Raw genomic sequence first — 13,556 nt, forward strand, 5'->3', positions numbered from 1 at the left:
GTTTACAAACAGCACTGAGCAGGCAGATTGATGATGAAAATACAGTAGAAACGCTGTTATTACAATTGGCTTATGAAAATGCAAATGCAGATTGTCAAAGAATTTTGGGCCCTCTAAAAAACTCTTACAAAAGTATAGCAGAATTTATTAAAGCCTGTCAGAATGTGGGTTCTGAAGAGCATAAAGCTACTTTACTTGCAAGTGCCTTGGCTCAGCAACTCGTTGTGGGACGAGCAGAAATGAAATGTTTTGAGTGTAATCAAATGGGGCATATTAAAAAGAACTGCCCAAAGCCGACAGTAAAGAAAAAAGATGAGCAGAAAGGAAGGTTCTCCCACAGGGCATGATGAACAGTCCCACAATTTGTCAGTTAGTGGTCTCTGCTGCAATAGAGCCGACTCGAAGTATTTTTAAACAGTCTCTTATTTACCATTATATGGATGACATTCTCATTGCAGCTTTGACACAGACAGAACTGATGAAAACTGTAAATCATCTAAAAGACTCCTTACAACAATTTGGGCTTCATATTTCCCCAGAAAAAATACAAACAGAACCGCCCTGGAAGTATTTGGGATGGGTACTGTTTACCAGAACCTTACGACCACAACAACTTCGTTTGGTAAACAATATCTCTATATTAAATGATTTGCAGCAACTACTAGGGACAATTAATTGGATTCGTCCTGTGCTGGGTATTTCTACTGAACAGTTAAGTACCCTGTTTAACACCTTGAAGGGGGATTCAGATTTAACTTCGCCTCGAATCCTTTCTGACAAAGCAAAACAGGAATTGGCATTGGTAATTCAAAAACTTACAACTTCCCAAGCAGGACGTATAATCTTACACTTGCCTCTTCTATTTTTTGTGATTCACGCGAAATTCCAGCCTTATGGGCTATTTGCTCAATTGACAGAATCACAGCAATTAGTTACCCTGGAATGGATTTTCTTATCACACACCTTTGCAAAAACAATTACGACACCTTTGGAGATGGTCATTATGGTGATTCAGAAAGGACGGTTCAGGATACAGCAGCTGACAGGTCGAGACCCTGACATTATTTACCTACCCTTTCATAAGGAAACGCCGCAAATGGGCACAAGCTGAAACATGGGAAGTTCCATCTGAATATGAGGAGGAATGCGGCGGGCAGCAAGGAAGGCACAGACTCTGAGATCGAGGATGCAAGGGCCTGAAGCCGAAAGGCCTAAGGCTTTTTATTGTTATGCTACTACCCTATTTAACTGCTACAATGCAGGAGCCAGACTAGGCAGTTCAAGATAACATCAACATTCACACACTAAGCACTCATCACCCATTCTGGGAAGAGCCAGTGTTCTGGACTCAAAACATCAACAACCATTCCTTGTTTTCAGCTCTGTGTTCAGAACTGACCTTCCACACATGTTTACTTCTTTCATGCCTCAAAAAGCCCTGTGAACTGGTCTCGGCTCCTTTATCTTAGAAGCAAGCAAAAACTATTCTCAGTGCAGTGTTCCCAAGCAAATCTTATGCTCCCGAAGTAAAGCACAGCTGTTTGCAGACTGAGGGTCTTCCACATTTCCCCCTTTTTTGTTTATTTGATGATAAGGGTGGTCATGATGTGGGCTTCGGCTTTTCAGAGTCCTCTGATTGCAGACCAGGTCTCTGAAGCAGCACTTGGGGCAAAGGCACACAAGCAGGGACGCAGGCACCGCGGAGTTCAGTTCCTGCTAGAGAGAAAGTGAAAGAGATTCCGGGCCTGCTGCCTTCGCCTGTATATTAGGGATTTCTGCCAGGCGGCATTTTTCCACTGTGCTTTGATCTTTCTCACAGCAGGGCAGGAATCTCAGGCATAAACAATTAGGTGCCCTTGAGTCTTATCACAGGCCTATGTTATCTGAATGAAGATGCTCTACTTGTCCAGCACACAAGACTAAATAACAGTTAGTAGTATGATATATGTGTTTTTTGACACCCCAGGTGCAAGTCACTTGAGCGTGTTTACAATCCTCCTCGCCCATCTTCCGTTATATTCCCACATTCTACCCCCTCGCTCAAGAGACTGCTTCTCCTGGGGAGTGCAAAGCTGGACGTGCACATTTGGCTTGCGGGGTGTAGAGCAGAGCAATATACAGAGACATGCAATAAATACATATAGAAAAAGGAATAAACATAGATATCTATACAATAATGCTGTAGCATCACTAATTACAAAGAAGGGCCAAAGATAAACAAGACTGTGAACAACATCCCTGTAGTGTCCAAATTTACTTGATTCACACACTCTGGAAGAGATAACTGCTGTGAGAATCAAAACAGTATCTTCTCCTCAGAGCCACCTGCATGTGTCAACAGAAAGGCCTTAACCACGCTTGCGTGGAAGTGAAGTCACACAGCAGACAGCACAACTATGGGGGGACCACGACCACCAGAGACCACCCAAGACCCCTCGCAGCATGCTACTTGCGTGCTCATCCAGTCATTTCAGCATTCCCCAAGTAATGCCTGGTGTCAGGTTGACTGTTCTACGTCACTTGCGTGGTCCCTGTGCTTTCAGCGTCTGCATTTCTGGTACCGGGTTCTGGTTGTGGTTTCTCCAGCTCATGGTATGGCTTCACGCATCTCGCAGGTAGCCAACGAGGACCTGTTGGGAGCAAAACACAAGCATATCCCCTCCCCCATGTCAACAATTCTACTGGTCCACGCCAATCAGTTGGGCCTGGCAGATCTTTATACCAAACCTTAGGATTTTGTGTAAAGGGAACTTTACCCTGAAAATGTCGTTCCACTGCCCTGGTATCTAATCGAGAAGATGACCGATTTAGAAAATTTAAAGTGAACACAGCCATATCTAATTGTTCTTGAGGAGCTGTGGCTACACTCCCCCTTTTTTGTTTTTGCAACATGTGTTTCAAGTTTTGATGTGTCCGTTCAATTATGGCTTGTCCGGTGGGGGTGTGCGGGATACCTGTAACGTGAGACACACCCCACTGTTGTGGGAATAAGGCCGCTGCTTGAGATACATAGGCAGGTCCATTGTCTGTTGTTATTTGTTTAGGGAGGCCCATAAGTGCAAAGCACCTTGTCCAATGTTTCTTAACATCCTGAGTCCGTTCCCCTGTAGCTGCAGAAGCAACAACATAACCAGAAAAGGTATCCACAGTAACATGAACATACTTTTGCCTGCCAAAAGGTGGATAATGTGTAACATCTGTTTGCCAAATTTCATTAGCCTTCAGTCCCCTGACATTTACATCATCATGATAAGTTGCAGTATTATATAGTTGACAATCGTTACATGCCCGAATAATATCACGAGCCTGCGTTTTTGTGAGAGCAAATTCTTTCTGTAAACTGCGAGCATTTTGATGGAAAAAGGAGTGAGATAATTGTGCATGTTGAAATCGTTGAGTAAGGGAGGATGATGTTATGGGCAAAACAGTGTACTTATCAGCTACTGCATTCCCTTCTACCAGAGGTCCTGGCAAGCGAGTGTGAGACCTAATATGAACAATAAAGCAAGGATGCTGTCGTTGCTGAAGCAGAGTTGCAATAGCAAGGAAAAGTTTATACAGCTCTTTATTGCTAATTTCTTTGATAAATGCAGCTTCTAAGCGGTTAATAGCGCCAACAGCATATAGTGAATCTGATACAATATTAATAGGTTCGCTTGCAAACAATGTCAGAGCTAAATGTATTGCAGACAATTCAACAATCTGAGTGGACGCTTCCACAGTAACTGATGTGTGTTGCCATTGTGCCTTTTCTTTCCAGGCTACTACGGCCTTCTTTGTTTTACCTGAGCCGTCTGTAAAAACCGTTTTTGCATTTGGTATAGGGTGAGGCACCATCACTCTCTGTGGTTGTAAACAGAGGGAAGGTAAGGCTTGCAAGATTTTATTCCGTGGCAAAGTAAAATGGATATCATTCAAATAATCAGCCAGAGCAGCCTGAAATTCAAGGCTGTCCCTCATCAGAGTAATGTGCGTTTCCTTATGAAAGGGTAGGTAAATAATGTCAGGGTCTCGACCTGTCAGCTGCTGTATCCTGAACCTTCCTTTCTGAATCACCATAATGACCATCTCCAAAGGAGTCGTAATTGTTTTTGCAAAGGTGTGTGATAAGAAAATCCATTCCAGGGTAACTAATTGCTGTGATTCTGTCAATTGAGCAAATAGCCCATAAGGCTGGAATTTCGCGTGAATCACAAAAAATAGAAGAGGCAAGTGTAAGATTATACATCCTGCTTGGGAAGCTGTAAGTTTTTGAATTACCAATGCCAATTCCTGTTTTGCTTTGTCAGAAAGGATTCGAGGCGAAGTTAAATCTGAATCCCCCTTCAAGGTGTTAAACAGGGTACTTAACTGTTCAATAGAAATACCCAGCACAGGACGAATCCAATTAATTGTCCCTAGTAGTTGCTGCAAATCATTTAATGGAGAGATATTGTTTACCAAATGAAGTTGTTGTGGTCGTAAGGTTCTGGTAAACAGTACCCATCCCAAATACTTCCAGGGCGGTTCTGTTTGTATTTTTTCTGGGGAAATATGAAGCCCAAATTGTTGTAAGGAGTCTTTTAGATGATTTACAGTTTTCATCAGTTCTGTCTGTGTCAAAGCTGCAATGAGAATGTCATCCATATAATGGTAAATAAGAGACTGTTTAAAAATACTTCGAGTCGGCTCTATTGCAGCAGAGACCACTAACTGACAAATTGTGGGACTGTTCATCATGCCCTGTGGGAGAACCTTCCTTTCTGCTCATCTTTTTTCTTTACTGTCGGCTTTGGGCAGTTCTTTTTAATATGCCCCATTTGATTACACTCAATACATTTCATTTCTGCTCGTCCCACAACGAGTTGCTGAGACAAGGCACTTGCAAGTAAAGTAGCTTTATGCTCTTCAGAACCCACATTCTGACAGGCTTTAATAAATTCTGCTATACTTTTGTAAGAGTTTTTTAGAGGGCCCAAAATTCTCTGACAATCTGCATTTGCATTTTCATAAGCCAATTGTAATAACAGCGTTTCTACTGTATTTTCATCATCAATCTGCCTGCTCAATGCTGTTTGTAAACGATCAATAAATGTAACATAGGGTTCTTGAGCTCCTTGCCTGACTGTCGCAAAAGAGGGCTGGCGTTTCCCTGCCTCCGGAACGCGTTTCAGGCACTTTAAAGCCAATGCAGAGATCTGTTGTAAACGCTGCCGAGGTAACCGTGCCTGTACCTCTGGTATTGCATGCTGATTAACTCCCAAATATTCTTGCCTATTTTCCAAAGTGTCTGCAGAAACAGCCTCCTGGTACTCTGCCAGCCACACTGAATATTGTGCAGGTGTTAAAATCATCCGTAAAAGTGACTTCCAATCATGTGGTGTCATAGTATAGGATTCCCCAATGACTGTTACTAAATTTGAAGTATAGTTACTGTGCAAACCATAGTCTCTCACCGCGGCCCGTACTTCCTTAATCATTTCATAACTAAGGTATTGATACTCAGGAGAATGATTTGGACGATAGATTACCGGCATCGCCATCAGCATGGCAAAATCTCCTTTACGAGCAGCTTCCTCTCTACAATTTTCTGCCAGCGTTTTGTATTTCGTTACATGAGACTCTGATGCCTTTTCAGCAAAGCCAATAGGTGGCTCGGCAGACGCAGGATACGGAGGAGCTGTTGGTGTTAACTGTGCTCTGGCCGTAGCCGCTGCCGCTGCTGCTGCCAGCTGCGAGACCCCCCGCACCGAAGGGACGGCTGCAGCCGTTTCTTTTACCGATGTTAATGGTGGGTATAAATTGGACTGTATGTCTGGATCTGTGAAATCAAGATCATAAGGATCGTCTGATTCTCCAGAGACTGTTTCATATACAGGCTCCTGTTGCTCCTTCACATCCACCAAGGTGTTAATAGGAGTGGATGCCAGAGATTGCAAATACTCCTCTGCAGGCTGGAGTGCAGAGACTGCTTTAAAAACAACCCTCCACGTTGCTTCTAAATCCTTTAGAATATCAGACTGCAACGTGTTCCGTTTTTGTATTTCTACTCCCACTTTCGCCCAAATCTTTGCATCGTAAGTCCCTGATACAGGGAACCAGGTACAGTTGTCTTTGATCCATACTAATAACTGCACCAATTTCGCTAATTGGACCTTATAGCCCTGTTCGCGTAATATACGCTGTAATACCTCAGTGTAGAGCTTATGCTCTTGGGAACTAGCCTGTCCCATGTTTATTGCGATCGCGGAACTCACTGATTCTGGGGACTCTCCGGTCCTGGGGATTCTCCGATCCTGGGGACTCTCTGGTCCTGGGGACTCACTCTCCGGTCCTGGGGATTCTCTGATCCTGGGGATTCTCCGGTCCTGGGGACTCTCCGGTCCTGGCGCGCGCTAGCCCCTGACAATCCTTCGATCAGAGTCGCCGCCGCTTCTTCGTTAATCTTCAACCTTGTTCGGGCGCCATTTGCGGCGGGCGGCAAGGAAGGCACAGACTCTGAGATCGAGGATGCAAGGGCCTGAAGCCGAAAGGCCTAAGGCTTTTTATTGTTATGCTACTACCCTATTTAACTGCTACAATGCAGGAGCCAGACTAGGCAGTTCAAGATAACATCAACATTCACACACTAAGCACTCATCACCCATTCTGGGAAGAGCCAGTGTTCTGGACTCAAAACATCAACAACCATTCCTTGTTTTCAGCTCTGTGTTCAGAACTGACCTTCCACACATGTTTACTTCTCTCATGCCTCAAAAAGCCCTGTGAACTGGTCTCGGCTCCTTTATCTTAGAAGCAAGCAAAAACTATTCTCAGTGCAGTGTTCCCAAGCAAATCTTATGCTCCCCAAGTAAAGCACAGCTGTTTGCAGACTGAGGGTCTTCCACAGAGGAACTTCTTTACTTTGAGGGTGGCAGAGCACTGGAACATGCTGCCCAGGGAGGTTGTGGAGTCTCCTTCTCTGGAGATATTCAAAACCCACCTGGACGCAACCCTGTGCAACATGCTCTAGGTGAACCTGCTTTGGCAGGGGGTTGGACTAGATGATCTCCAGAGGTCCCTTCCAACCCTTAACCATTCTGTGATTCTGTGATTCTGTGTTTCTGTGATTCACATGCTATGTTCAATGCCATCTTTGCCTCAGTCTTTAGTAGTAGAGACCAGTTGTTCTCCGGGTACCCAGCCTCGTGAGCTGGAGGACAGGGACAGGGACAACCAGGCGATCAGGCCCAGTCAGCATGGGTTTATGAAAGGCAGGCCCTGCTTGACTAACCTGATCTTCTATGACAAGGTGTCATGCTTAGTGGACGAGGGAAAGGCTGTGGATGTTGTCTACATAGACTTTAGTAAAGCCTTTGACACCTTTTTCGACAGCATTCTCCTGGAGAAACTGGCTGCTCATGGCTTGGATGGGCATATGCTTCACTGTGTAAAAAACTGTCTGGACAGCCAGGCCCAAAGAGTTGTGGTGAATGGAGTTAAATCCATTTGGCAGCCAGTCACAAGTGGTGTTCCCCAGGGCTCAGTATTGGGGCCAGTTCTGTACAATATCTTTATCAATGATCTGGACGAGGGGATCGAGTGCACCCTCAGTAAGTTTGCAGATGACACCAAGTTGGGTGGGAGTGTTGATCTCCTGGAGGGTAGGAAGGCACTGCAGAGGGATCTGGACAGGCTGGATTGATGGGCCGAGGCCAATTGTATGAGATTCAACAAGGCTAGGTGTTGGGTCCTGCACTTGGAGCACAACAACCCCATGCAACGCTACAGGCTTGGGGAAGAGTGGTTAGAAAGCTGCCTGGCGGAAAAGGACCTGGGGATGGTGGTTGACATCTGGCTGAATATGAGCCAGCAGTGTGCCCAGGTGGCCAAGAAGGCCAACAGCATCCTGGCTTATATTAGAAATAGTGTGGCCAGCAGGACTAGGGAAGTGATCGTCCCCCTGTACTCGGCACTGGTGAGGCTATACCTTGAATACTGTGTTCAGTTTTGAGCCCCTCACTATAAGACAGACATTGAGGTGCTGGAGCAAGTCTAAAGAAGGGCAACGAAGCTGGTGAAGGGTCTAGAGCACAAGTCTTATGAGTAGTGGCTGAGGGAACTGGGGTTGTTTAGTCTGGAGAAAAGGAGGCTCAGGGGAGACCTTATCACTCTCTACAACTACCTGAAAGGAGGTTGTAGCGAGGTGGGTGAGGAGAAGAAATAGGACTCCACACAATCCAATGTGAATCAAAGTGAAGATGCTTTATTAAGCATAGGCTGTCCCTTTTATACATTTGTACTTTCCCTGGCTGCAAGCATGTGCATTGCTATTGGTTAATATTACTGTCCACACTTCAAGCACACTCTTCTTTTGATGTGTTGATTGGTTGCTGCTCTGCCACTGGTCCTTTCTTAATTGGCTCCATCAGTTCCTGTTTCTTCTCCTCCGTGTTCGGCTCTGCTCGGCTACTCCCTCAATTCTTGTTTGCTCAACTGCTGTTTTTCCTCATCTCTTCTCTCCAAGGTCAGCTTATTGACACTAACTACATGACTCTTGTCACGCAGCTAGGCCCTCACTCCATACTCTCATACTTCTGGCTCATTACATGACCATTCTCCTCCAGAAACCCCTCTACAGGTGGGTGTTAGTCTCTTCTCCCAGGTAACAAGTGATAGGACGAGAGGAAACGGCCTCAAGTTGCACCAGGGGAGGTTTAGATTGGATATCAGGAAAAATTTCTTCACCAAAAGGGTTATCAAGCATTGGAACAGGCTGCCCAGGGAAGTGGTTGAGTCACCATCCCTGGAGGTATTTAAAAGACAAGTAGATGTGGTGCTTAGGGATATGGTTTAGAGGTGGACTTGGTAGTGTTAGGTTAACAGTTGGACTTGATGATCTTAAAGGTCCTTTCCAACCAAAATGAATCTATGATTCTATGATTCAAGGGATGTACCGAATGGCTCCCATTTTGGGAACAAAACCAGTGGGAAGTTAATCGGGTACTGGTGTGGCAGAGAGAAAAATGGGAAGAAATGAGGAAGACCATCAGCCTGAAAACAGCTGCGCTTTACTTAAAGAGCAAAGGATTCGCTTAAGAACACTGCATTGAGAATAGTTCTTTGCTTGCTTTTAAGATAAAGGAACCGTGACCAGTTCACAGGGCCCCTTGAGGCATGAAACAAGTAAACATGTGCTGAAGGTCACATTCTGAACACAGAACTGACAACAAAGAATGACTGTTGATGTTTTGAGCCCAAAACACCTTAGCTCCTGCCAGACCGGGTGACGGGTGCTTAGTGTGTGAATGTTAATACATTTAGCTCTAACATTATTTGCAAGCAAACCTATTAATATTGTATCAGATTCACTATACACTGTTGGCGCTATTAACCTCTTAGAAGCTTCATTTATCAAAGAAATTAGCAACCAAGAGCTGTATAAACATTTCCTTGCTATCACAACCCTGCTTCAGCAACGACAGCATCCTTGCTTTATTGTTCATATTCGGTCTCACACTCGCTTGCCAGGACCTCTGGTAGAAGGGAATGCAGTAGCTGATAAGTACACTGTTTTTCCCATAACATCATCCTCCCTTACTCAACGATTTCAACATGCACAATTATCTCACTCCTTTTTCCATCAAGATGCTCACAGTTTACAGAAAGAATTTGCCCTGACAAAAACGCAGGCTCGTGATATTATTCAGGCATGTAACAATTGTCAATTATATAATACTGCAACTTATCATGATGGTGTAAATGTCAGGCGACTGAAGGCTAATGAAATTTGGCAAGCAGACGTTACACATTATCCACCTTTTGGCAGGCAAAAGTATGTTCATGTTACTGTGGATACCTTTTCCGGTTATGTTGTTGCTTCTGCAGCTACAGGGGAATGGACTCAGGATGTTAAGAAACATTGGACAAGGTGCTTTGCACTTATGGGCCTCCCCAAACAAATAAAAACAGACAATGGACCCGCTTATGTATCTCAAGCAGCGGCCTTATTCCTACAACAGTGGGGTGTGTCTCACGTTACAGGTATCCCGCACACCCCCACCGGACAAGCCATAATTGAACGGACACATCAAAACTTGAAACACATGTTGCAAAAACAAAAAAGGGGGAGTGTAGCCACAGCTCCTCAAGAACAATTAGATACGGCTGTGTTCACTTTACATTTTCTAAATCGGTCATCATCTCAATTAGATACCAGGGCAGTGGAACGACATTTTCAGGGTAAAGTTCCCTTTACACAAAATCCTAAGGTTTGGTATAAAGAACTGCCAGGCCTGACTGATTGGTGTGGACCAGTAGAATTGTTGACATGGGGGAGGGGATATGCTTGTGTTTTACTCCCAACAGGTCCTCGTTGGCTACCTGTGAGATACATGAAGCCATACCATGAGCTGGAGAAACCACAACCAGAACCCGGTACTGGAAATGCAGACGCTGAAAGTACAGGGACCACGCAAGTGACGTAGAACAGTCAACCTGACACCTGGAATTACTTGGGGAATGCTGAAATGACTGGATGAGCACGCAAGTAGCATGCTGCGAGGGGTTTGTCACCAAAATCGGGAATAAAACTACTAAATTGGGGAAGGGGTCTTGGGTGGTGTTTGGTGGTCGTAGTCCCCCCACGGTTGTGCTTTCTGCTGTGTGACCCTGTTTCCGCGCAAGCATGGTTAAGGCCTTTCTGTTGACACATGCAGGTGGCTCCAAGGAGAAGATACTGTTCTGGTTCTCACAGCATTTATCTCTTTGCCTGGTGCCAGAGCTTGTGAATCAAGTCAATTTAGACACTACAAAGATGTTGTTCACAGTCTTGTTTATCTTTAGCCCTTCTTTGTAATTAATGAGGAATTTAACAGAGACCTTGGATTCTCTGGGAATAAGCGCAAGCAAGAGTCAGTGATAGATATAACTTTAAGCGTTATCAGTTGTAGAAGCAGACACTGCCTGCAAAACATGCAGTTAGCTTCAGAAAGTGCAGTTATTTTAGCTGAAAGGAAAATTACTGAAAGGAAAGTTGATTCTGTCTAAAGGTTACACAGAGTAGGCCTTTTGGGGCCTGCTCTGAGGCCTGCTTTTGCTAAAGTGTCTGGTATCAGGTTGAGGCTGAGCCTATACCCTGTAACACCCTTTTAGCTTATTTTGCCTTGATCTCTGCAAATTCAAAGGTGATTATAATAAGCTGTTTGTTTTTGATCTGTCCTCAAGGGAGTGTGGCAGATGATACGCTTTATTGGGCACACATGCTGGAACCCCCATTGTTTGCACCCATAATGTGGTGGGATCCTGAAATCCTTATTTCGACCAATGATTCAAAATGGACAGGTGGAAGTTGGATCACACCACAAGGTCCCCTATTAAACAAGCAGGACTGGTTTGAAGGAAACGATACACAATATATAATAGATACTCTTTCCATCTGTGTCGCTAAGAACTCCAGTGAATTAAGTTATTGTAACCCTATGATAGAAAAATTCCATTTGATTTATCAACATAAGGACACAGCCAGGAGTTCACGGGGCAATTTAATATTTATTTCAATTCCTGGAGTGAATTCTGATGCGGAAAGAATTGATAATTTGACACATTTGAATTCTCCTGTACGGCTTCCCATATGCAAAATTTACAACAAGGATGCAAAAGAAATCTGAAAAATCATTTGCAAGGTGATACAAAAAGCGGAGATCTCCAAACCCCCTTGCTTTCTAACTTTCCTCACCAAAGTGGGAAGCTAGGTGTGGCTGGGTAAGGAGTCCAAAAGAAAACTCAGTAACACCAGAGTGTTATTAAGCAGGCATTCTTTATTGCAGCGCTGGGCAGCACTGAGGATTATCCACCATGAGTGCTCCACCGGTTTGGCAAATTTTCAGAGAATATATACCATAAAGTTATACATAGTCATAGTATTTCTGAGAACTCATTTACATAGACATGAGATATGCAAATGTCCGTTCCACATGCACAGTCATTTTCCCTGGCGGTTGTCAGGGCTCTTCAGCTGAAGGCCAGTAGTCTTCCTCACTGTGTTCGCTGACTGACCCCTGCTTCTGCGCAAACTCAGTCCGGGGATCACGTAGGCCACGTCCTTTGAGGTAGCTGTTGCAATTCCCTTATCTCTATGTTCCTGGGCATCCGCTCATCCCAAGGCCCAGCCATCTGAAGTGAGACCATCCTGGAGCCTCCTTATCTTACAACCATTACTGCTCTCCAAATTACAAAGGCTTCCCTTTGTTTAGTTGAGCACCCAGGATAGTTGAGTAATTAAGATATTTACAACATCCCCCTTGCTCTTGGGGCCCCAACCGTTTCAAAGGTGCATTTGCCGTGAACTTAAATGGCCAAGTGCAAGACCTAAAAGCTTCCCTACAAAATCAATTATCTAATCTTAAGGAACTAGCAAAACAGAGTGTCTTGGATGATATATCGGACAATGTTAAGTGGTTAAATCCAAAGAATTGGTTTACAGGTTTAAACTTACAGTTATGGGTGTTTGTAATAGTGGGAGGTTTTATACTCTTATTTTTTGCTATAGTCTTTCACTTTACCTGGTCTGCAATCAGAGGACTCTGAAAAACCGAAACCCACATCATGACCACCCTTGTCATCGAAATGAACAAAAAAGGGGGAAATGAGGAAGACCATCAGCCTGAAAACAGCTGCGCTTTACTTAAAGAGCAAAGGATTCGCTTAAGAACACTGCATTGAGAATAGTTCTTTGCTTGCTTTTAAGATAAAGGAACCGTGACCAGTTCACAGGGCCCCTTAAGGCATGAAACAAATAAACATGTGTTGAAGGTCAGGTTCTGAACACAGAACTGACAACAAAGAATGATTGTTGATTTTTTGAGCCCAGAACACCATAGCTCCTGCCAGAATGGGTGATGGGTGCTTAGCATGTGAATGTTGATGTTATCTTGAACTGCATAGTCCAGTTCCTGCTTGCAGCATTTAAATAGGGTAGTAGAATAACAATAAACATCTTTGCTTCCTTGAGCAGCAGAGTCCTTGCCTTCTTTGCAGCTCCCCGCAAAGAAATCCTAAATATCACTCAACAGAAGTCTTTTTTAGTAGGATGGGTTGCTGCACATCAGACAGGAAATCATCCAGCTCACCTTTTGAACAATCAGGTAGATTTGCTGACCTGCTTGACAAGGGTGGCCATAGAAGGTGAGGGAGAAAAATGGGAACATCTGTTAGAATGGTGTCATGGTTTAAAGCTAGGCCAAACGGCTACATGTTAAATGAGGCCACTCTGGAAGTAAAGATCTGTTTAAGGAAGCAATCAGTAGGGGGTGGTCTGTGACAAGGGAACTGTGCAACACCGTCATCTCAGCATGTGGCTTATGCTGTACTTGACTGGGAGGGCACAACCCTCTCAAGGATCAACCCCTACACTTGAGAGACAATAAGGGGCTGTGGGACACCTGGCAAGGAGATTATATTGGTCCCTTCCGACCCTCAGAGGGAAAACAATATGTGTTGGTAGGAGTCGAGGTGATTTCGGGACTGATCCAAGCAGAGGCAGTCCGGCGAGCAACAGGGGATAATATAGTAAAAGGTCTAAAATTGTGGTTTAGTTG

Source organism: Nyctibius grandis (genome assembly GCF_013368605.1).
Source record: "Nyctibius grandis isolate bNycGra1 chromosome W unlocalized genomic scaffold, bNycGra1.pri SUPER_W_unloc_1, whole genome shotgun sequence".
NCBI classification, from domain to species: Eukaryota; Metazoa; Chordata; class Aves; order Nyctibiiformes; family Nyctibiidae; genus Nyctibius; species Nyctibius grandis.